Source organism: Theropithecus gelada, chromosome 7a (assembly GCF_003255815.1).
Source record: "Theropithecus gelada isolate Dixy chromosome 7a, Tgel_1.0, whole genome shotgun sequence".
Taxonomy (NCBI): Eukaryota; Metazoa; Chordata; class Mammalia; order Primates; family Cercopithecidae; genus Theropithecus; species Theropithecus gelada.
Genome location: NC_037674.1, coordinates 9,479,762 through 9,505,469, shown reverse-complemented (window position 1 = coordinate 9,505,469; position 25,708 = coordinate 9,479,762). Strand labels below are relative to the sequence as shown.

The 25,708-nt window shown below is 43.2% G+C and overlaps 1 protein-coding gene across 2 annotated transcripts in view; it reads left to right on the top strand.

Annotated features, from left to right (window-relative positions):
* The first annotated feature begins 12,185 nt into the window (after positions 1-12,185).
* The window catches only part of KATNBL1 (katanin regulatory subunit B1 like 1), a 66,759-nt gene continuing 53,236 nt past the window's right edge, over positions 12,186-25,708 (top strand). For both annotated transcript variants that reach the window (XM_025390576.1, XM_025390577.1), the window contains exon 1: positions 12,186-12,331. The gene's annotated coding sequence lies outside the window, so the exon portion shown is untranslated. The remainder of the gene's footprint in view (positions 12,332-25,708) is intronic.

Here is a 25,708-nt window from a genome sequence, read left to right as displayed (position 1 = left end):
TACAGGCATGAGCCACCACACCCGGCCTTCTTATTACATTTTAATTTAAAAAAAAATTTTTTTTTTGAGATGGAGTCTCACTTTGTCACCAGGCAAAGTGCAGTGGCGCGATCTCGGCTCACTGCAACCTCCGCCTCCCAGGTTCAAGCAATTCTTCTGCCTCAGCCTCCCAAGCAGCTGGGACTACAGGTGCGTGCCACCACACCAGGCTAATCTTTGTATTTTTAGTAGAGACGGGGTGTCACCATATTGGCCAGGCTGATCTCGAACTCCTGACCTCTTGATCCACCTGCCTCAGCCTCCCAAAGTGCTGGGATTAAAGGCGTGAGCCACTGCGCCTGGCCACATTTTAATAATTTTTTTTTACTTATTACTTTTTCGAGAGAGGGTCTCACTGTGTTGCCCAGGCTTGTCTCCAACAACTGGGCTTAAGCAGTCCTCCTGCCTTGGTCTCCCAAAGTGCTGGGATTACAGGCATGAGCCCACACCTGGCCCTGCTTTAATAAGTTTTAAATCAAGACTTTTGAAAACATTGTTAGTCATTTGAATCATATATTCTTTCTATTTAAATACTCCCCTACTTGCTATAAAAGTGTGTAAACTATAACCTAAATTAAAGTTGCTTTAGGCCAGGTGCTGTGGCTCACGCCTGTAATCCCAGCACTTTGGGAGGCTGAGGCGGGTGGATCACGAGGTCCTGGCCAAGATGGTGAAACCCCATCCCTAGTAAAAATACAAAAAATTAGCTGGGCATGGTGGCAGGCATCTATAATCCCAGCTACTCAGAAGGCTGAGGCAGATAATTGCTTGAACCCAGGAGGCAGAGGTTGCAGTGAGCCAAGATTGTGCCACTGCACTCTAGCCTGGGGGACAGAGCAAGACTCTGTCTCAAAAAAAATAAAAGAAAAAGTTGCTTTGGCCTCAGTGGGGTACTCTGGATCATTTATTTCTTTATCTTAGGAATCCTCATAGTATTATTTGTGAAACTCTGTTCCAAAAAATGAATACATCAGGACTAGGCTGAGGATGGTTCCAAGATTAGATAAATTTGAGAAATTCTACATATTATATTCTGCACACACACCCAAGAGAGTCTTAGTGCTGTTAGTATAACATGAAAACAACAAGAAATGGTTCAGTAAAGAATCTCCTTTAATTTTGTTTCCCAACCTACTTGAGTAAGGAACCAGTTTTTTGGGTTTTTTTCCTTAGTACATTTGTTAACATCCAATAGAATCAGTGTTCCACAGCGTACAGTGAGGGCAGCTGCTGTATATGCATGCTAGAATTCTTCAGGAGAAAGATGAAGTGTTCCCTAGAAAGCTTTGCTTGTTATTTTTAAAAATATTAGAAGATCATTAAAAATAATAGGTTATTTATGGAAATGGAGCTTCAAGTTGAAATTAAAGTTTTAAAGTTTTTGCACAAATTTTGTTTTGCAAGGAAAAGAAAACTAGTGTAAGATTTTCCAGGCCTGGTATGGTGGCTCACACTTGTAATGCCAGTGCTTTGGATGGCTAAGGTAGGCAGATCACTTGAGGCCGGGAGTTTGAGACGAGCCTGGGCAACATGGTGAAACCCCGTCTCTATAAAAAATATAAAAATTAGGCAGGTGAGGTGGCTTGTATCTGTAGTCCCAGCTACTTGGGAGGCTTAGCTGGGAGGATCACTGGAGCCCAGAAGCTCAAGGCTGCAGTGAGCCGAGATCGTGCCACTGCACTGTAGCCTGAGAAACCTGGATTGTAATCCTGACTCCAAATGAACTACACGATTCACTTTGAATTAGGGACTCTCTTGACTTTAATTTCTTCATTTATAAAATAAGGGATTTATACTAGATTATTTCTAAGGGTGCCTTCTAGTTCTAAAATGTATCATACTTGTTTTTTAAAAAAACATAAAATGCATACTATTCTTTCCATGCATATACACCCAGAAAAAAAGACTCAAGTAAGAGACACGTAAAGGAGTCATGGGATTTCAGATAATTTATTAAAATCGTGCCTTCCTATAGTTTTCCTAGGTCTCTGCATTGTGCAGGTACTACTTTTGTAGTTAGAAAAACATAAATATTATTAATTGTAACATGACATAATTCTAAACATAGAAGTGTAATGGTTCTCTGTTATGAACACACATGAGAATCAACTTGAGAGCTCTTAAAAATATTGATGCCTGCTGGGCACGGTGGCTCACACCTATAATCCCAGCACTTTGGGAGGCCAAGGCAGGTGGATCACCTGAGGTCAGGAGTTCGAGACCAGACTGACCAGCATGGAGAACGTCCGTCTCTACTAAAAGTACAAAATTAGCCAGGCGTGGTGGCGCATGCCTGTAATCCCAGCTACTCGGGAGGCTGAGGGAGAAGAATCACTTGAACCCGGGAGGCTGAGGTTGCAGTGAGCTGAGATCATGCCATTGCACTCCAGTCTAGGCAACAAGAGCAAAACTCCGTCTCTCTGTCTCTCTCTCGGCCTGGGCATCAGTATTTCTTATGGCTCTCAAGGTGATTGTGCTGTGCAGCGAGGATTGAGAACAGCTGATCTAAAGCATTTTGTTGCTCTAAAATAACAAGGTTTGAATTTACACAACATAATCTAAGCAGATAATCAGATTTTAAGAACCTTGTTGTATGCATTCCACTGGACTAAATCTGAATTGGAAAATAATGGAATATTGATGTAATAAAATAAATATTGCTGGGCGCGGTGGCTCACTCCTGTAATCCCAGCACTTTGGGAGGCCAAGGCCAAGGTGGGCAGATCACGAGGTCAGGAGATCGAGACCATCCTGGCTAACACGGTGAAACCCTGTCTGTACTTAAAAAAAAAAAAAAATCAGCTGGACGTGGTGGCGGGCGCCTGTAGTCCCAGCTACTCAGGAGGCTGAGGCAGGAGAATGGCGTGAACCCGGGAGGCAGAGCTTGCAGTGAGCTGAGATCACACCACTGCACTCCAGCCCGGGCGGCAGAGCGAGACTCCGTCTCAAAAAATAAATAAATAAATAAATAAAGAAATAAATAAATAAATAAATAAAAATAATAAAATAAATATTAAAATTTTCCTTACTTTGTGCCTTTGAGCAAATATGATTTTAATTAAAGAAAGTATAAAAAGGCAAACTACAATGCCATAACTCATATAAGTTACCTTGTTTGACTTTGTAGAATTTGTGCCACCTGCACAGTTGTTGTGTTTTTGTATTTCATCCTTTACCTCTTCCTAAGACCGAAGAAGCTATTTCATGCCATTCGTCTCTGAACAGTTGTATTTGCATTGAAACTTAACAAGAAAATTTTCTATTCAAACAACCAGGTTTGCAAGAATGGATCCCTGTTGGTGGGGGCCGGGGGTGGTGGAGCTTTTATAGATATGTCTTCAGTTTTTGGCCTATACCATATCACAATGTCTATATAATAATTCTATTTGGCCATCCTTCCTGGGACAACCAGTTTGTTTAGTGTGCTCTAAAAGCTCCTAAGATTCTTTGCAGCTTCAAAAACAAATCGGCTTCCATTGCAAATCCCAGTTATTTGTCTTATTTTAACTCTACTATCATTACCTTCTAAACAAGACCAACTGAAAACTATTTCATTCATGACACAGTTTACTCTGTATCAGTTGTGTGGTCTAAAGAAGAAACTTTTTTTTAATCCATTTTGACTGTTTGCATTTCAAACCCCTTTAGTGAAAAAACATTTTGTGTAAGATCTTACCTTGCTAGTTACTGTTGGGGTACCCCATCATTTCTACACAGATTACCTTTTTTTTTTTCGATTTCTATTTCATGGCTCTGCAGTGTTATGAAATGCCCTTGTCAGCAGCGACATGAACTAGTAGTATGGTGCTGGGGGAAGATGTTGGTAATACCATTCTTCCTTAGCAAGTTACCTTTCCTTCATTTCCGGAGGCCTATTGTCCAATTCACATTTTAACAAGTTCCCATTATAGCAGCTTCCCTCCAGCACTTAGTTAGGAAGTTGGAAGGGCCGCCATTCCCACAGATCTCATTAATGGATAAGAATGACAACCATAGCATGAGTCATAATGATGCATTACTAATGGCCTAACAGGTCTCTCTCCAAGCTTGGTTACTCTGGATTCTTTTTGGTGATTAATTTCAGCTATCCTGAAAGTGGGCTATACTGTCTGTACATCAAGTAACTGAACCACCAGTAAAGGTTCTTTGGGGCATTTTTTCCTATGTGCTAATTTTAAAAGGCTTCAATCAGTTCAGATGTAAAGCATTGTTTTATAACCTGAGTCTTTTTTTTTTTTTTTTTTTTTCTGAGATGGAGTTTTGCTCTTATTGCCCAGGCTGGAGTGCAGTGGCAGGATCTTGGCTCACTGTAACCTCCGCCTCCCAGGTTCAAGCCATTCTCCTGCCTCAGCCTCCTGAGTAGCTGGGATTACAGGCATTGCCACACGCCTGGCTAATTTTTTGTATTTTTAGTAGAGACAGGGTTTCACCATGTTGGCCAGGCTGGTCTCGAACTCCAGACCTCAGGTGATCTGCCCACCTCGGCCTTCCAAAGTGCTGGGATTACAGATGTGAGCCACCACACCCGGCCGTAACCTGAGTCTCTTAAAGGAGGATCGTTATGGACTGATTGAGTGTATCCTTCCAGAAATCATATGGGATGATCCTAATCCTCTACGGGATGGTGTTTAGAGATGGAGCCTTTGGGAAGTAATTAGAGTCAAATGAGGTAATGAGGGGGGGATGTCTCATGATAGCATTGCCCTTATAAGACACCCAAGAGCTCTCTGCCAAGGCCAGCAACCGTTACTGCCTGAGCTCTGCCTCCCATGAGATCAAGGGGGGGCATTAGATTCCTTAGGAGCTCAAACCCTATTATGAACTGAGCATGCAAGGGGTCTAGGTTGTGTATTCCTTATGTCTTAATGCCTGATGATCTGAGATGAAACAGTTTCATCCTGAAACCACCCTCCCTGCCCAACTCACATAAAATTGGTCCTTGGTGCCAAAAATGTTCGGGACCACTGGTTTAAAGCACCCAGTATTTCGTTATGGCAACCCAAGCAGAATAATACAAGGATGAAATGAAATTCAGAAGACTTGGAGAACAATAGGTATCTTTTAGTAGTTGAAAGATCAATAAAGCCATTCCTTAAAACATGTACATAAATGTAGAGTTGTTTAATTTGCTCATTATATAAACAGGAATGAACTAAACACTGTCTATTGACTTGCTTTTTTTACTTAATCTATTTTGGATATCTTCCATGTCTATCATGCAGATCTCCCTTATTCTTTTTCAAGGCTGCAGAATATAGATGTGAGATAATTTAATTAGTCCCAAATTGATAGACATTCAAGTTGTTCCCATTTTTCACTATTACAAAAAATGTTGCTGTGAATATCTTTGGGTCCTTGTCAACACATTTCTGTAGGACAGTGATACAATTAGGATTGCTTCCCACAGTTTATACAGTTAAAATGTTGATGGGTTCAAATAGGCTCTCTAAAGTGTACTAATTTACAGTTCTAAGGGTTTCCTGATTAAATTATTTCTAGAGTCTTTCAGTGAATTGAATAATTTCCACCCCAAAATTCATATCCACCCAGAGTCTCAAATCTGATCTTTGGAAATAAGGTCTTTGCTGATACATTTGTTAAGATGAGGTCATACTGGACTACAGTAAGTCCTAAATCTGATGACTATAGCATCCTTATATGAAGAGAGGTCACACAGACACATAGGGAAGAAGGCCATGTGATGAATGGAGACAGACTGGAATGATGCAGCTATAAGCCAAGGAAGCTAGGAAGAGGAGGCAAAGGATTATTTCCTAGAGCCTTCAGAGGGCGCATGGTCCTGTTCCGGAGGCTGGATTTTGGACTTCTAGCCTCCAGAACTGTGAGATAATATACTTCTGTTGGTTTAAGCTATTCAGTTTGTGGTACTTAGTCACAGCAACCCTTAGAAACAAATACATCTCTTTCAAAAAGAGAGTCCATTCAGATGTATTAAGGGTTAGCTTAAGGAGAAAATGATAACAATAATAACAAGTAAAAGAATATTGCCATAGTTTCAGAATTAAATCCTAGACTTTAAAACATTTACACAAAAAGTTTTACTTAATTTCCTAATTGCTGTGATTGGTTTCTTTAATAAAGTGATTTTTAAAAGTACCTTTAATTTAAAAGCAATACATTTATTATATAAATGAGAAATACAAATAGGCAAAAAAGATGATAACCAACAAATCCTATCATGCCAAAAAAAAAAACTTTCATAAGCATTTTGATTTAGATGTTTCCAGACTTTAAAAATTAATATTTAGGCCGGGCGCGGTGGCTCAAGCCTGTAATCCTAGCACTTTGGGAGGCCGAGACGGGCGGATCACGAGGTCAGAAGATCGAGACCATCCTGGCTAACACGGTGAAACCCCGTCTCTACTAAAAAATACAAAAAAAAAACTAGCCGGGCAAGGTGGCGGGCGCCTGTAGTCCCAGCTACTCGGGAGGCTGAGGCAGGAGAATGGCGTAAACCCGGGAGGCGGAGCTTGCAGTGAGCTGAGATCCGGCCACTGCACTCCAGCCTGGGCGACAGAGCCAGACTCCGTCTCAAAAAAAAAAAAAAAAAAAATTAATATTTAGACTTATTTAATACCGTATACTGTTTAATAACATGCTATTTCATGAAGAGCCATACTTTTACTTTTTAGAAAAGGCACAGGAAAAAGGATGAGTACATTTTTATTTCAATTTTTATAAATGTTTCTTACAGCTCTGCCAGATTTTCAGGCCTGTTGCTTTCATCCAGCTCTGACCATGAGGCACCGTGCCTAATCCAGCTTCCTCACTCCTCTCCTCCCAGCCTGCTGCTGGAGCCATACCCTCTTCCCCAGGACCTGGACTAGTCCTGACACTCTTCTTAGATAAGAATAATTCTTAATAATATTTGTATTCTCCCATTTAAAGGATTAAGCATTCAGATAAGTTCGGAAAACACTGCATGTATCTTTCTTTAGAAATTGTCTACAAATGTTAGGTTTTTAAAGAAGGAGAAGTGCTCCAATAAAGAAATATTTGTTTACTTCAGCAGTTACCAAACTTCTGTGGCCAAGGAAACCACTTTCCTCTTTTTCTCTTCGTCTTTGTTGAACCTGTCAACATCTCTTAGAACTGATGTTCTGAAGAACACAGAGCTAAGTTGGGGAAGTAACTCAAGCCAGTTTAGGTTCAGGCTCAACTGTGTTCCTGCAAGAGCAGTTCTGCCTTTGTGTCTGGCTCCCAGAAGTGTCTCAGTCATCTTTCCAGTGCTCCTATCTCTTGAGGCTAGGGACCTGCCTGGCTCTTTTAAGTCCTCTTCCCAAGGACTTTCTGCTTCTGATGATTGTTGCCCTGGCTAACTGCTAGTGCATTTCATTTCCTGGCTGCCTGCCCCCGAGGAACTTCTCTGTACTTCACCTGTTATGGGGTCCTAGTTGTACTGAACACCTCCCCTCCCCCCCCCCCCCCCCCCCCCAACTGCATACATAATTGGATTTGTTTTGCATATGATCAGACTTTTCAGGTACCCTGTTCTGTTTACCAGGCCATCAGCATCACAGTGAGCCTGTTCCTTGCCTCCTGACCCCACCCCCAACATGGACACTTCACCCCCACCCGCACCCTGACCCCCAGGTAGTCTTAATTCCTGGACTTTCCTTTTCCAAGGCAGCAGTCAACCATACCGTGTTCTCCTCTATCTTGGGAAAATCACTAAACGGGTTAATTAGGGGTGTGGGGTGTTTTTCAGACAGAGACACAATCACTGCTCCAGGCATTGTTGTATATGTTGTATATCGGTTCTACCATTTCCCAGCAGCCCCTGAGAGGAGAGTGGTATTATCCCCATTACACATTAAGGTAAAAACCGGTATAGAAAGGGCCCAAGGCCGGGCGCGGTGGCTCAAGCCTGTAATCCCAGCACTTTGGGAGGCCGAGACGGGCGGATCACAAGGTCAGGAGATCGAGACCATCCTGGCTAACACGGTGAAACCCCGTCTCTACTAAAAAATACAAAAAACTAGCCGGGCGAAGTGGCGGGCGCCTGTAGTCCCAGCTACTCGGGAGGCTGAGGCAGGAGAATGGCGTAAACCCGGGAGGCGGAGCTTGCAGTGAGCTGAGATCCGGCCACTGCACTCCAGCCTGGGCGGCAGAGCGAGACTCCGTCTCAAAAAAAAAAAAAAAAAAAAAAAAAAAAAAAGAAAGGGCCCAAAGGCAGCAATCTAGGCTTTAGATAGAGATGAGCCTTGCTCCAAGGCTAGTCTAACATGCTGCCCCCACCACGTTCCACCTGGTGACAGTATAGCTAATTGCAGGAAACGTGCTTGCTGGAGGAAAGAGATGGTTTCTTGAGATTCAGATTTGAAAGTCTATAAATATCAAACATTATCATAGTCATAAATGTTTCTGGGTCACCTGCTTCTCAGTTGTTCAGTTATAATAGAGGGCCGTAGATGTATCAGAAACAAGCTATCTTAAAAATAGGATCCCCTATCACTCAACACCTCCCTACCACCCACCCTTCACCCCCCAAAAAACACTACCAGGGGTTTGGTTTGGTTTTGTCTGGGGGAGGGGTTTGCTTACTGCTTCTGCCACCAAGCAGGGCATCAGTATATGGTGGTGTTTGAAATAATCATGAATCTTGTAAACTGGGAGTGAGATGTATTCATTTCCACTGCTACTGCCTTATCTGAAATGTTTCCTACTGCCATTACTTCCTTCCACAGCCTGCAAAGGAAGGTAGGGAAGGGAGGAGCAGAAAAAAAGGGACTGACTTCTCACTTTGACTGCCAAAGTCACCTGCCTAGAATTTTCCAAAGGTGCTGAGGCTGCAGTGTGGAATGGATGAGCTGTTGCTGTCTTTTAGGTCCCTTCAGGCATTGTCCTCAGTCAGGATCAGCATCGGTCTCAGTCGATGAGAATGACGTACAATGCAGTAAATGATACGGCTCCTAGGACCCTGGACTGAACTATACTTTTATACCTAATGTTCTTGCCTACTCCTAGCCATCCAGCATCCTGGTGACAAATCAACCCTTCTTCTTCTTCTTCTTGTTTTTGTTTGTTTGTTTGTTTTTAAGAGAATGTTTTTAAGAGACAGGGTCTCGCTATCTTGCTGGAATACAGTGGCATAATCATAGCTTACTATAATCTTGAGCTCCTTGGCTCAAGTGATCCTCCCACCTCAGCCTCCCGAGTAGCTAGGACTACAGATATGCGCCACCATGCTGGACTATTTTTTAATTTTTTTGTAGAGATGAGGTGTTGCAGTGTTGCCCAGGCTGGTCTCAAACTCCTGGCCTTAAGCGATCCTTTCACCTTGGCCTCCCAAACAGATCAATCCTTCTAAAGAACTGACTTAGTCATTCCCCTGCTCAATTGTCTTTGTTGTCTCCTTGCACCTCAAACACTTTGCTTGATAATTCCAGGGCTTCGCAACTTATCAGGTGCCTTACATACCTTTTCAATCTTCACTCTTGTGACTCTTCCAAGCGCTTTTCCCTCCACTCAAATCAGAATAGACTGCAGTACTATAACTTACTTTGCATTTCCCCCTCTCTGTCTGGAACACCCTGTCTGTCAAAAGCCTCTCCAGCTCATCAGGCCCAGCTCCACCATCCCTCCCCTGCTTGCCATCAAGCAGTGTACACAGGACTGCATGGCAGCTCTTTTCTCGTGTGGGTCACTCTACACACTGTCCTTGAATGATTCTGCACCCCACAGAGAGGGGGATGTGAGGCTGGAAGGCTGGCTTAGCTGCCTGTTCTCTCGGAAGGAATGAAGGAATGGCCAGAGGAGTAGACTCCCTTGGAGACTGCCCACTGCAAAGGCTATCAGTGAACCACCTTTTTGTACACAAGCACTGATGTAGGGATTTTTTTAATGTATGGGCTCTACCTTTTTTTAGTAAGAATTCAAATTTTATTGAGCCCCAAGGGGGAAAAATTCAACTTTATTGATAGCAAAAGTATCAATGAAGAAAGTTGCCTTGCATTTTCATCAGGAAAATGACAGTATTGGTATATATTCCAAAAGTAGCAATGCAAGGGTAGGTTTCCTTATTTTTATGTGAAATTATGAGAGGTGGGGGCCTGGGCTGCCCATCACTGATAGAAACTTTATAACTTGGCTCTGGAAATCTCCTGCCTGAGATCCTGTGCCCTAACAAGCTCCAGGAATGAGAATATCAAGGTTCTTCTCTGGCCTCCAGCAACTGGAGGCCTTGCATTAGCTGAGATTCTTCTGTGTTAACACAGCAGATTCCTTGAGTTCCAGGACGCCATTACTTGTCTTACCTCTTCATTTAGCCTTCCTTGAGGATGAGGATGTTCTAGTACGCTCTTTTTACTCTATTCTTCTGACAAGAGGCCAGCACAGTGCCTTCTGCATAGAGGGTCATCAAGAAATTCCTGTTTATGATGATGAAGAAACGACTTGAGAGAAAGTGACTGCACCCATGTGTGTCGAATTTTTATTTCCTTTAAAACAACACACCTACTTAATGGAAGTCATATTCAGGAAATATTCTTCATTGTACATCCATGGAACCTAGGGCTCCAGCTTCCTTTACTCACCTAGCTGGACTCTCTCAACAGTACCCCCTGTTAACAGATGTGGCCCCACACATAGCCATGTATGTGCCTGCTTATGGTTTTGGTACAACCGAGAAGCTCTGAAAGGTGTTGCTTATGCAAAATATCCTAAAACTATTTTCCCACTGCCCTAAAGTCCTGCCTCAATTTTCACCATTACTTTTTTTTTTTTTTTTTAAAGTAAGGGCTCTGTTACTAGGGAGGAAAAATACATAAAGTTTTAACAACCTGATGACATCTTAGTTCTGATCAGTTTATCTGACAGGCCTCCCATTGCTCGGAACTCCCACGACATTTAGGAGATACCTTTTGTCACAGCAATGTATAGGAATGATCTCTTTTCCTGTGTTTCCAAGCCACTGTAAGCTGCTTTGGGTGATTTCCAGCACCAGGCACAATTTGCCTGGCACATGGTGGGCCTTCAAAAATATTGTTAAACCAAACTTAAGCAGCCTGCTCCCTAGGCAAGCCTTGTAGAGTTCCAAATGAATGCCTGAAAAAGCAAGGCAAGGATGTAGTCTTGTGGTGAGGAAGTTTTCCATCAAATGCACTGCTTGACCGGTTTCTGCAAGGGGCGAGAGAACTACCATAGACAAACTTGCTCCTGTCACAGCTTGGCTAACCTTGACCAGTGGCTTATCTATGAAGGTGAGCAGCCTGGTTCTAATGAAGAGAATTGCCGTCAGTAATTAAAATTCATCATCTACAGACCCAACCCTAACCTCATAATCTAGTGTTCCTCATCCCAACAAGACCGAACCGGCTTCCTGAGGACAGGTTCTGCATCATGTACATTTCTTGTATTCTTAAGAGTCGAGCACAAAGTTTGGCACATAATAGGAACTAAAAAAAATGATGACTAACAAATATGTAGTGCTTACCAAATGCCGGGCACTCCTCTAAGCATTTTATATGTGTTAAGTCATTTAATCCTGACAACACTAAGAGGCAGATACTATTGTTATTATCCTTATTTTACAGAAGGGGAAAGCAAAGCACCTAGGAGTTTATGTGACTTGCTCAAGATCACACAGTTACACAATCCATGCTTTCAGAAACTATGCCTTAGTGCGTTTATTAATTAGTATCATTTTTATTTTTATAGAGACGGGCGGAGGTGGGGGATGGAGGGGAGTTGTCCCCATGTGGTCCAGGCTGGTCTTGAATTCCTGGGCTCAAGCAAACCTCCTGCTTCGGCCTCCCAAAGTGCTGGGATTACAAGTGTAAGCCACTGTGCCAGACCCTTAGTGTATTTAAACAGGTGTGAATGAATAAATCTCTCCCGGAACCATAACTTTATAGGAAATTGTTTGCACCTCCTGGTACACCACTAAGGCACGGAGGTTGTCCCTAGCGCAGGGTCGGTCATTGGTTGACCTTTACCCACCCTCAGTTCCTATCGCAGTATTACTTCTCGCGCCATAGCAAGCCTACCGTGCGTAGCTCTCGCCACCAGGGGGCACTGTGGCCATACGTCCTTTTCCCCTCCGGTGCTTCGCGACCCCCAGAGGGGCGGAGCCAACGTTGGGCGGAGCCAACGTTGGGCGGAGCCCGCGAGTCGCCCACAGCGCCAGCTATCCCGGCGGGCCGCGCGCGTGGCCGCGTTTGAATGGCCCTGAGTGGGACTCGGCCCAGAAGCCGAAGGACGCTCTAGGCTGCCGGGCGCGGATCGTCAGCGCCGAGCCTGGGCTGAGGCGCCGCGGTACCATGAGGCGCCGGTAAGTGACTGCCGAGCTGGTGCGAGCCCCGCGCCCGCAGCTGCCCTGCCCTGGCAGCGCTTCTCCAGCCGGGCTTGGCCGCGCCCTGGGCCCACCTGCAGGCCCCGCGGCGGCCTCGGCTCGGCCGGGCTCGCGGCAGCGCTGCGGGGTCGCGGGCCGGGATGGCAAGGGCGGGGCTGAGCCCCTCAGCTGGCCGCGGCGGAGAGGGTCAGGCGGCGGGCGCTGGCGGGCTCCAGGGGCCTGGGCCGGGAGAGGCGTGGACGGAACTGTTGTCACTTATTTATCTTCGGGTGGAGTCGACAGCTGCACCCGGGGAAGGGGAAGGACAGAACGAGTGTGGGGCGAGCTGTTTCGAGGACAGGTTTTCCGCAGAGCGCCTAGGCCCGGCCCAGGCATTTCCTTATTTTCCGACGGGTCCTCGGATTCCTGACAGATGAGCTTTTGTTTCGCAGGACAAAAACTTGACGTTATGCATAAGAATTGTCGGTTGCAACTTTAAAAACCTTATTGTATTTTCTGAAAAGTTGGTCTGTAACAGTATCTAGGCTTTTACTACGCTCTTAAATTGCTTAAGTATGGAGATAACAAAGAGGTTTTTTTTGTGGCTTTTAAAGCTCCTTGAAAACAGAGGTACCTATGTCAGTTTCTTTGCTGATTAAAAAAAAATTGTAAGAGAAATTAGTTCTATAATAATCATCAGTTCAGCACTCGCGAGAATTATTAGAAACTAGTCCACCTAATAGCTTAAATCTGCTGGTTTTTTGGAGTTTCTTTGGATAGCCAGCTTCAGACTTGAATTGAAACATCATCCATTGAGGCTTTTACTTGGCCAATAACTAATGTTAGCCAATAATAATATTAGCCAGTGTGATGATAAGGATGGACAATATTTATTTTGTGCTTTCTATGCCCTAGGCGTATTAAGAGCTTTGCTTTGGGACAGATACTGTTATCCCCATTTTGACAGTGAAGAAACTAAGGCACAGGGAATTTTAGTATTGTAACTTGTACCGTGCAGGGTTACATAGCTAATATAATTAACACCCAAGCAGGCTGACTCCACGCTTTTAACTCTGCTGCTCTACTACCGCCTTTATCTGTGGCTCTTTTTAGTTTACAAAGCCCTTTCATTTCATTTATTTCAACTTCGGAGACCTGAGTGTGCTTTTGTGTACACATACATTCATTCATACACCATTCATTCAAGTTTTCTGCTCTTGATGATTATACTTAAGGTTTGTGTCTGAACAAAAAATCCATTGACTCTTTTAAGATAAATGGAGTTCATAAGTTTTATGTGTGTGTTATAATTTATATTTTGAATTCCTTTATGTCCTTTCCTGAAAGTTTTGAAAGTGTTAGTCTTAGCAACTTATGTATTACTTTAAAATAAAAAATTATATGTTAAATGTTTTCACCCCTAAAACTTATTGAGTGGTTATTCTGTGCTTGAAATGGTTATACTTAAACTAATACCTCCTTGACAAGGAATAAAGTTCAAAAGCAAAATCACTTAGTAAGAAATCAGCAGTTTACACTTATTTATAGCAGAGCTTTTAAATGTTGTTCGTCAGTCACAAAGCTTTTGATTGCCTATATGCCCAACAGGGTGGTAGACCCAATTGGCTATACAAAAGGAATGTGCCGCAAGAATGACACTATGGACTTTGGGGACTTGGTAGAGAGTGGGAGGGAGATGAGGGATAAAAGACTACACATTCGGTACAGTGTTCACTGCTCGGTTAATGGGCGCCCCAGAATCTCAGAAATCACCACTGAAGAACTGATCCATGTAACCAAACACCACCTGTTCCCCAAAAACCTATTGAAATAAAAAATAATAAAACTTAATAAAATAAGAAATGTGCCAGGGCAACCAACCTTAGGGAGATTAATCTAGTTTGGGTTATGAGATTAAAAACAAAAAATATGTATGACACTCTTCATTAGTACAGTGGATGAATGCAGAACTGAACTGGGTAAAGCTTCTGCAAAGAACCAACAATTGGAGGATTTATGTAGGGCACTGAATAGAAGGGTGGATGATGGGACTAGGCAAGGTTGGTAATCCCGGCACTTTGGGAGGCCAAGACAAGAGGATCCCTGGAAGCCAGGAGTTCGAGAGCAACCTAGGCAACATAGGGAGACCACATCTCTACAAAGAATTTGGACGTGGTGGCACACACTTGTAATCCCGTTACTCAGGTGGCTGAGGCATGAGAATCGCTTGAAACTGGGAGGCAGAGTTTGCAGTGAGCCAAGATTGTGCCACTGCACTCTAGCCTGGGTGACAGAGCGAGACTCCGTCTCAAAAAAAAAAAGGGGGGGTGGATGGGGAATTTTAGTGAGGAAACACTATATTCAAAGACTTGCCAATGAAAATGATTTTTCTGGTTTTTGTTTTGTTTTGTTTTGACGCAGAGTCTCGCTCTGTTGCCCAGGCTGGAGTGCAGTGGAGTGATCTCAGCTCACTGCAACCTCTGCCTCCCAGGTTCAGGCGATTCTCCTGCCTCAGCCTCCCCAGTAGCTGGGACTACAGGTGTGCACTACCACGCCCAGCTAATTTTTGTATTTTTAGTAGAGGCGGGGTTTGGCCATGTTGGCCAGGCTGGTCTCGAACTCCTGACCTCAGGTGATCTGCACACCTCAGCCTCCCAAAGTGCTGGGATTACAGGCATTAGCCACCGTGCCCAGCCTGTTAATATTTTAATGTGATTATTTCTTTCGTGTCTTTTTTTATGCTGATAACTATTTTTCTTTTTATAAAACTGGAATTTTGCCTTTTTCTGTGAAATTTTTTTTGACTCAGCACATCATGTATATGTTCCATTCTTTTTTTTTTTTTTTTTTTTTGAGATGGAGTCTCGGTCTTTTGCCAGGCTGGAGTGCAGTGGTAGGATCTCAGCTCACTGCAAGTTCTGCCTCCCGGGTTCAAGCAATTCTCCCGCCTCAGCCTCCCAAGTAGCTGGGACTACAGGCGCGTGCCACCATGCCCAGCTAATTTTTGTATTTTTAGTACAGATGGGGTTTCACCATGTTGGGCAGGATGGTCTCAATCTCTTGACCTTGTGATCTGCCTGCCTTGGCCTCCCAAAGTGCTGGGATTACAGGTGTGAGGCACCACGCCGGCCAAAAACTTTTTTTTTTTTTTTTTTTTAATTTGCTCTCTTTCCACAGATTCTGAGAAAAATGCTCTTTTTAATGGTCATAGTATTTTTTGTGTGTGTTCTTTTGAAACTGGGAATTTTGCTTTGTATTCCAAAGAGACATTTTGAAGGGAGAAATATTGGAACATAGTTGATTATAGAAAAAAATGGAGGTAAAAGTCTATGGCATCTCCAAGGTTTTTTATCTGGGAGGCTAAAGAATGGTGGAACCACTGAATTAAGTTGGGATTCTCATCATTTTCTTAACATGTTAACTGCCATTCACAGAGACCCATAATGAGATTTTAATGAAGATTTTAATGACGACTCTTGATGTCTATCGTTTACATTCTTCCTAAAACTCCTAAAATTAATTTTCCTTGATTTTATTCTTTCTTATTTTATTTTATTTCTTTTTTGAGACAGGGTCTTGCGCTGTTGCCTAGGCTGGAGTGTAGTGGTGTGATCTTGGCTCACTGCAAGCCTTCACTTCCCAGGTTCAAGCAGTTCTCCTGCCTCAGCCTCCCAAGTAGCTGGGATTACAGGAGCACACCACCACGCCTGGCTAATTTTTATATTTTTAGTAGAGACGGGGTTTCACCATGTTAGCCAGGCTGGTCTTGAACTCCTGACCTCAGGTGATCCTTCCACCTCGGCCTCCCAAAGTCCTGGGATTACAGGCGTGAGTCATCACACCTGGCCTCAATTCTTTCTTAGCAAGCCTTGCCCTTTCCCTTTTTTTGGAAAGATTTTTCAAAATATTTTTTTCTATTAGAATACTAAATAAGCTTAAATTTGGTCATGAGTCTTCACTTTGAGAGATTAGACTAGTTTTGATTTGTTGAAATGTATAGATTGCTACCTTTTTTGTTGTTGTTTGGTTTTTTTGAGATGGAGTTTTGCTCTTGTTACACAGGCTGGAGTGCAATGGCATGATTTTGGTCCACTGCAACCTCCACCTCCCACATTCAAGCGATTCTCCTGCCTCAGCCTCCCGAGTAGCGGGGTTTACAGGCATGTGCCATCACACCCAGCTAATTTTGTATTTTCAGTAGAGATGGGTTTCACCATGTTGGTCAGGTTGGTCTCGAACTCCTGACCTCAGGTAATCTGCCCACCTCGGCCTTCCAAAGTGCTGGGATTACAGGCATGAGCCACCGCTCCTGGCTCCAGATTGCTACAGTTTTACAAGCAAGAGGTGAGTAGAACTCCTTTATCAAGGGAGTAGGAATTATCTTTAAAAATTCTTGTCCAGGTCAGGCACAGTGGCTCACACCTGTAATCCCAGCACTTTGGGAGGCCAACGGTAAGAGGAAAGCTTGAGCCCAGAAGTTTGAGACCAGCCTGGGCAACATAGCAAGACGCCATCTCTACAAAAAATTTTAAAATTAGGGCCGGTGGGTCATGTCTGTAATCCTAGCACTTTGGGAGGCCAAGGTGGGCAGATCACGAGGTCAGGCGATCGAGACCATCCTGGCTAAATTGATGAAACCGCGTCTCTACTTAAAATAAAAAAAATTAGCTGGACATGGTGGCACATGCCTGTAGTCCCAGCTACTGGGGAGGCTGAGGCGGGAGAATCGCTTGAACCGGGGAGGCGGAGGTTGCAGTGAGCAGAGATCGCACCACTGCCCTCCAACCTGGACGACAGAGCGAAATCTGTCTGAAAAATAAAATAAAATTAGGCAGGTGTAGTGGCATGTGCCTGTAGTCCCAGCTCCTTGGGAGGCTGAGGTGGGAGGATTCCTTGAGTCCAGAAGTTGGAGGCTGCAGTTAGCCATGATCATGTCACTGCACTCCAACCTGGGTGACAAAGCAAGACCCTGTCTCAGGAAAGAAAAAAAAAAAAGTATTGTAACAAGATGCATCATAACATTATACCTGTCAATGTTATATTGATGTTTTATCAGTCATTATACTTGTTGATCTATGTTAGTTAATTTGGTGCTTTCTGGAAAATGTATTTAGGAATATAATGTTTTTTAATTAAACACTTTAAACCTAATACAAATGGTACTTTTACAAGGAGCATAGCATCCACTTTTTAAATTGGAAGGGTGTAATTTGACTTTTCTTTTTTTTTTTTTTTTTGGAGACGCAGTCTTGCTCTTGTCTCCCAGGCTGGAGTACAGTGGCAAGATCTCGACTCACTGCAACCTCCACCTCCTGGGTTCATGCTATTCTCCTGCCTCAGTCTCCTGAGTAGCCGGGATTACAGGCGCCCACCACCACGCCTGGGTAATTTTTGTATTTTTAGTTGAAACGGGGTTTCACCATGTCAGCCAGGCTGGTCTTGAACTACTGACCCAGGTGATCCGCCCACCTTGGCCTCCCAAAGTGCTGGGATTACAGGCGTGAGCCACCGTGCCTGGTGTAATTTGACTTTTCTTTGCCAGGTTCAAATGTTGTATTTACTCTTTCTTGCTCATCTAAGTATTTTTTTCACTACCAGCTTAATATCCCTTAACTTTGGAGACTTCTGCATTGTATTTACCATTCTTGTTCTTGCAGCATCATGAGGGTAGAAATGAGAGAAAAGGTATTCTGAAAGGACTCCCTTTTTGGCTTCCTGTAACCACGTCTCTTTCCTTCAGTTTTATATACCGTCTGAAATTCTTTTTGCCTTGAGCAAGTCACCCAGAAGCCTACCACCTATGCATGAGTCATGAGGTGCTCATTCTAGCATCTCCTCTGCTCACTAGCACACTCTTAAGATGCACAGCTTGGTGTTACCGTGGGAAAGGCACTATTCTTGTAAGTCACAATGCTAAGCCTGTTAGTAACTAAGTGTTCTTGGGCAAGTCATTTAATATCATCTGAAATTATCTCCAAGGTCCTTTACAACTCTGAGAATCTGTAAAATAGTTACTTTTGGAGGGAGTTCTTTGGGGAGGAGGGAGACCTGTGGGGAAGAAGCCTCTGGATAGTCTTTGACATCTTACTGTGATTCATCATAGATTGTTTCTTCTAAAGGCATTTTTAAAAGCTATTTATATGGTAGGGTTGAGGAAGAAATCTTAGGATGGAATTTAAAAGCCGATAGAATATAAGCTTCAGTACAGCAGGGATTTTTGTTTTTTCCATTGATGTTTCCCTAGTGCGTAGAACAGTAATTAGTCTGTAACATGTACTTAATATTCGTTGAACGAGTAAAGAAATGAAGGAATGGGTTGCTGGGGAAAGACGAAGTTTGTTGGAGTACTGCGCAGATGCTCCGAGTATCTTGAAGGAATTAAAAATACAAACCAATCAGAGTACAACCCGTAATTCCTACAATATGAAAATACCTCCCAGCAATAGCAAAGCGTCTGTTGTTCACTTAATTGCCTTTCAGAACTATTAAGCGATTACTGCCCTGGCTGCCCCTCTTACTCACAGAGTAAGATTTTGACCATCACCACATACTTAAGTGCCAGCTTGACATTTCAGTATGCATTTTACTCTTACTTTCAAAAACCTATGTCCTAGCCATTCCTTGTGCCACTTAATATAATCAATAACAGTACATTTACTGTTGTAGCAAAAATGAATTATGTATATTGATTAAAATTTGGCCTTTCATCCATGGAGGATTCATGGCACAGCAGTTAAAAACTGGCAGTCTTCACGCGCGGTGGCTCACGCCTGTAATCCCAGCACTTTGGGAGGCTGAGGTGGGCGGATCACAAGGTGGAGAGAACGAGACCATCCTGGCCAACATGGTGAAACCCCGTCTCTACTAAAATACAAAAAATTAGTTGGGTGTGGTGGTGGGCACCTGTAGCCCCAGCTACTCAGGAGGCTGAGGCAGGGGAATCACTTGAACCCGGGAGGCGGAGCTTGCAGTGAACCGAGATTGTGCCACTGCACTCCAGCCTGGCAACAGAGCGAGACTCCGTCTTAAAAAAAAGAAAAAAAAAACAAAACTGTCCCTCTTCACCTTCCTATTCCACAACTGCCATATAAATAATCGTCAAGAATAGTTTTTTCACATGTAATTCATATACAGAATTTCTCCGTAAGTCTATTTTGTCTACAAGATAAAGTCCAAATTCCTGACCTAGCATTCAGCAACTTCTGCCTTTTAGCCAACCTGCCTTTCTATTCTTTTCCCTTAGAGTGGCCTGGACTCAATAATTACTTAATTATTGAATAGTTGGTATAGAAAATAAGGAAACAAAAAGCAGTTATTCTTGCCTACAAAATATGTTCCCAGTTGAAGAAAGTCTGGCAGATGGTTTTTCAAGAAGCCTGTATGGGTGGCATTCATTGTTTGAGTGAATTATTCATTTAGTGAAAAATAGCATTAGAAACAAGAATTCCTTAAAACTCCATGTAAACAGTTTTTTCGATCCTTGTCAGCAGACCTGTTGGAAACTCGGTAATACAGTCTACCCTCAGCATCCATGGGTTATCTGTGTGGAAGCCATGAATACGGAAGGCTGACTAGGGGACATGATTATCCACGAATTTTGGTATCTGAGGTGGTCCTGGAGCCAGTCGTACTCAGCTACTGAGGGACAACTGTAATCAGAAGGGAATTAAATATGTGTATCTAGTGACATCAGTTTACATTGCAAGTAACCACTTAGTGGGACTGACTGAATCATTCTGTGACCCACCGCATTGCTTGAACACTTCATCAGTCTGGATGGACTAGGTGATTTTGCAGTAACAAACAGCACCCAAATCTCAGTGGCTTATTTCAGAGGTTTATTTTTCCTCAGTTCATGTTACATATGAACTGTCTGGGCCAGTGCTCCTAGTTTTCCTTGCTTAGCAATGTGGACAGGGGAGCCTTAACTTTCTGGCCTGTTGTTGGTTACCTGTTGATGGTTAGAGGTAAGGTAATGGGAGTGAATCACACACACTGGCTCTTTTTTTAAAAAATTAAGTTTTGGGGTACATGTGCAGAATGCGCATGTTTATTACATAGGTATACACGTGCCATGGTGGTTTGCTGTAGCCATTAACCCGTCATCTACATTAGGTGTTTCTCATAATGCTGTCCCTCCCCTAGCCCCCCACCCGCCAGCAGGGCCCAGTGTGTGATGTTCCCCTCCCTGTGTCCATGTGTTCTCAATGTTCAACTCCCACTTATGGGTGAGAACATGCAGTGTTTGGTTTTCTGTCCTTGAGTTAGTTGCAGTGAGCTGAGATCGTGCCACTGCACTCCATCCTGGAGACAAGAGCAAGACTCCATCTCAAAAAAAGAAAAAGTAGATACCAGAATAGGTGTATCTATTCTAGGTACAGTGAACATAGTTCATGCTCTCATGGAGCTAGCAGTCTAGTGAGAGGTCGTAGGCAATAAGTGCATAAACTGATTTCCACATGGTGATAAATGTGGTGGGGGAAAAATACAGGGTACTGCTATAGAGAATGATTGTAAGTGAGGGTGGGGTTATTCTTGATTGGGTGGTGAGTGCTTGGGAGGAATATTTTAAGCAGAAAGAATGGCTCAGCCACAAAATGAAAATAAGTTTGAAAAGTTGAAGGACAGAAGGCCAGTGTGGCTGGAGCATTTAGGAAACTATTATAGTCTAAAGGAGTTGGTGGTTTGGTCTAGAATGGTGGTAATGGAAATGGAAAAAATGGACAGCTTAGGAATATATTATAAAGGCAAAGTCAACAAATTGGATGTAGGTAATTAAGGAAAAAGGAAATCAAGGATGAATCCTTTATTTCAAGCTTGAGAAATTGGGAGGAGGATGGTTCTGTTTACTGAGTTAGGGACTGTTGGAAGGAGCAGATTTGAGCGGGGGGACATTAAGAGTTCTATTTTTAATATGTTAAGTTCAAGAATAGATGACTGTTGGATATCCATGTGGAGTTGAGTAGTAGGCAGTTGGAAATTTGAATCCAGAGTTTATGTGAAACAATATGATGAGAGATTTTATTTTATTTATTTACTTTTATTTATTTATTTATTTATTTTGAGACAGAGTCTTGCTCTGTTGCCCGGGCTGGAGTTTAATGGCACAGTCTTAGCTTACTGCAACCTCCGCCTCCCAGGCTCAAGCGATTCTCCTGCCTCAACCTCCCCAGTGGCTGGGATTACAGGTGCCTGCCACCACGCCCAGCTAATTTTTGTATTTTTAGTAGAGATGGGGTTTCACCATGTTGGCCAGGCTGGTCTCGAACTCCTGACCTCAGGCGATCCACCCACCTAGGCCTCCTAAAGTGCTGAGATTACAGGCCTGAGCCACCACACCTGGCCGATATTTTATTTTTCAATGAAAGTTAATATGTTAATTTTTGTTATAGTTAAGTCTTGGACTTAGGAGTCATATTTTCTTGAGCCTGCGTATGATTCTTCTGTTGGAGAAGAAGGTATTCCCTAAGAGAAGAGGCATTTTCAAACCTTAATACACGTTCTGATTTCAGCCCAGGAGATATGGTGGTGCCCAACCACTGTAACTGCTGGAATGTGATATAATCCTCACAAGTTTTGGAACAAGAAAGGTTTAAGAACCGTTGTTATAAAAGGATTTTGAATGTCTCTAGCATCATTTTTGTTGATTTTTTTTAATTCTTAAAGGATGATCTACCCTTTTTTCCAAGGCTTAGGATATACTTAACCCTGCTGACTTCTTGTACTGTAGAAATTAGGTACAAGTGTCATAGGGTGGTGACATTAGTCCAAATAATGAAGATAGAGTTTTTGAATTAATTTATATTAGCTCGTCGTTTTGAGAGTTGAATACTATTTTACTGGTATATCTGCTCATATGCAGAGAGTCTTATCAGTTTTGAAAGTATCAGAAATACCTTTAGTAGGCAAACAAGGGTCAAAACTGATCCTTAAAGTGACAGTGTTTTATGTATGTATGCATTCATCTCATGTGGGTGATTGGTTCCAGGACCTCCCAATGATATCGCAATCCTAGGCTGCCCAAATCCCTGATATAAAGTGGTGTAGTATTTCCACATAACCTTTGCACATCCTCCCATATACCTTAAATAATTTCTAAATTATTTGTAATATCTAGTACAATGTAAATGCTATGTAAATAGTTGTTGTATTATTGGGGGAATAGTGACAAGAAAAATAAGTCTACATATTCAGTAGAGATGTATTTTTTAACTAAACAGTTCTGATTGGGAATTGGTTGAATCCACAGATGCTGAACCCACAGATACAGAGGGCCAATTATATATATTTTTCCATTTTTGAGTCCAAGAAGACAGGTAAAACAGAATCGAGTATTTTTTACTCCCTGTTGAATATTTCCAGAAAATACTGAGTTATTCTAACAGGGAAAGTAAATTGGAATTTGGCGAATTCACCAAAACATGCTAGAATAATCATAATCATCTACTTCTAGGTGTAAGAAGCCCTAAGTCTTCCCAAAGATTCAGGTATTTATATAGCCATTTAAGAAAATATTTATATAATACTAGTAATACATTATAATTAAGTTAAAACATACTTGCACATTATACAAACTTCAAAAGGCCCAAAAGGGAAAAGTCTTCTTCCTTTACCCCCCAGCCACACGTATCCTCTCACTAGAAGTGACCTTTGTACCCAGTTTCTCTTGTATCCTTCAAAAGATATTTAGTGAATATACAAGTAGTCCCTCACAGACACACACTTTTTAACCTAAGTGGTAACATAGTGTTTTGCTACCTTACTTTTTTCTCCCTACTTTCCAGTATAAGGCATAGTTACGTTTTTAAAAAAACCTGTAGGTCCGCAACTATGGATGGTGATAAACATCTACCTAGTTCTCTAACTTTATTTTCCCACTATTAGTCGAAGTTCCCTAATGTAGTAAACTCAGTAGACTTGATTAAAACTGAGGAAGAGGGCCGGGCGCGGTGGCTCAAGCCTGTAATCCCAGCACTTTGGGAGGCCGAGACGGGCGGATCACGAGGTCAGGAGATCAAGACCATCCTGGCGAACACGGTGAAACCCCGTCTCTACTAAAAAATACAAAAAAACTAGCCGGGCGAGGTGGCGGGCGCCTGTAGTCCCAGCTACTCGGGAGGCTGAGGCAGGAGAATGGCGTAAACCCGGGAGGCGGAGCTTGCAGTGAGCTGAGATCCGGCCACTGTACTCCAGCCTGGGCGACAGAGCCAGACTCCATCTCAAAAAAAAAAAACAAAAAAAAAACAACTGAGGAAGAGGCCGGGCACAGTGGCTCAAGCCTGTAATCCCAGCACTTTGGGAGGCCGAGGCTGGCAGATCACGAGGTCAGGAGATTGAGACCATTCTGGCCAACATGGTGAAACCCTGTCTTTACTTAAATATAAAAAGTTAGCCAGGCGTGGTGGTGCGCACCCGTAATCCCAGCTACTTGGGAGGCTGAGGCAGGGGAATCGCTTGAACCTGGGAGGCGGAGGTTGAAGTGAGCTGAGATTGCGCCACTGCCCTCCAGCTTGGCGACAGAGCAAGAGTCCGTCTCAAAACATATATATATATCTGAGGAAGAGGTAGTAGGAAAGCTAATTCCCACTTGGCATCTGTTTTGTAATTTTTATTTCAGGGTATCTCACTCATAAGAAAGTTGGAATTCAGTTTGATCTAAATTGATTGAAATGATACAGTATTGTACCCACTTAATCTCCAGACCTATCTTTATTTTCATGCTTGATCTGCTTCCCCAAGTTTGACGTTTCTCAAATCAGCTTTCAGTGGGAAACTGAATTAAAAGAAGGTGGGCCGGGCCTGGTGGCTTACACCTGTAATCCCAGCACTTTGGGAGGCCAAGGCAGGTGGATCAAGAGTTCAGACGTTCGAGACCAGCCTGGCCAATATGGTGAAACCCCATCTCTACTAAAAATACACACACACACAAAAATTAGCCAGGCGTGGTGGCACGCACCTGTAATCCCAGCTACTCAGGAGGCTGAGGCAGAAGAATAGCTTGAACCCGAGAGGCAGAGATTGGAGTGAGTCGAGATGGTGCCACTGCACTCCAGCCTGGGAGAAAGAGGAAGACTCCGTCTCAAAAAAATAAAAAGAGAGAGAAAGTGGTGTGATCAATCATTCAGGAAATAGTAAACCGTTGAGATAACAACTTTGAGTTGTTCCAAGTATGTGAGACGTGAAGCCAGCTGGGCTTCTGGGTCGTGTGGGGACTTGGAGAACTTTTCTGTCTAGCTAGAGGATTGTAAATACACCAATCAGCACTCTGTGTCTAGCTAGAGGATTGTAAATGCACCAATCAAGATTCTGTAAAAATGGATCAATCAGCACTCTGTAAAGTGAACCAATCAGCACTTTGTAAAATGGACCAATCAGCAGGACACGGGCGGGGTCAAATAAGGGAATAAAAACTGGCCACTGAGCCCCAGTTGCAACCCACTCCGGTCCTCTTCCACGCCGTGGAAGCTGTGTTCTTTCCCTCTTCACAATAAATCTTGCTGCTGCTCACTGTTTGGGTCCGCACCACCGTTAAGAGCTGTAATACTTGTCATGAAGGTCCTCCAGCTTCATTCTTGAAGTCAGCGAGACCACGAACCCACCGGAAGGAAGAAACTCTGGACACACCCAAAGGAACAAACTCTGGATCATGAACCCACCTGAGGGAAGAAACTCTGGACAAACCATTTTTAAGAGCTGTAACACCGTGAAGGTCCATGGCTTCATTCTTGTTGTCAGCGAGACCAAGAACCCATGGGAAGGAGCCAACTCTGGACACATATGGAATCAGGATGAGGGGACTTAGTTTTACGATTTGAATATTTAATAGTGTCAGGCTCTGTTAATTTGGTAAATCTATATTCTGTTTTTTTTTTTTGAAATGGGAGTCTTGCCTGTCACCTAGGCTGGAGTGCAGTGGTGCATTCTAGGCTCACTGCAACCTCCACCTCCCGGGTTCGAGGGATTCTCCTGCCTTAGCCTCCAGAGTAGCTGGGACTCCAGGCTCATGCTACCACACCAGGCTGATTTTTGTATTTTTAGTAGAAACGGGATTTTACCATGTTGGCCAGACTGGTGTCAAACCCCTGACTTCGTAATCCGCCCACCTCGGCCTCCTAAAATGCTGAGAATACAGGCTTGAGCCACTGCGCCTGGCCAGTAAATCTATTTTCTTTGTAGGAATAAACCTAACAAGTGTAGTAGACAATACAGGTAACCTGATGGGGTACCCTTTTGCTGGACAGTACACGAGTAGCACTGCCTGTATTTGTCTCTGTTTCTCTTTACTCTTCTTCCAGTGTTCACCTCCTCCCCAGAATCCATGCCCCATTTAATTGACACATTCTTTCAAAATAGTAACCTTCAATCAGATTAAATGGG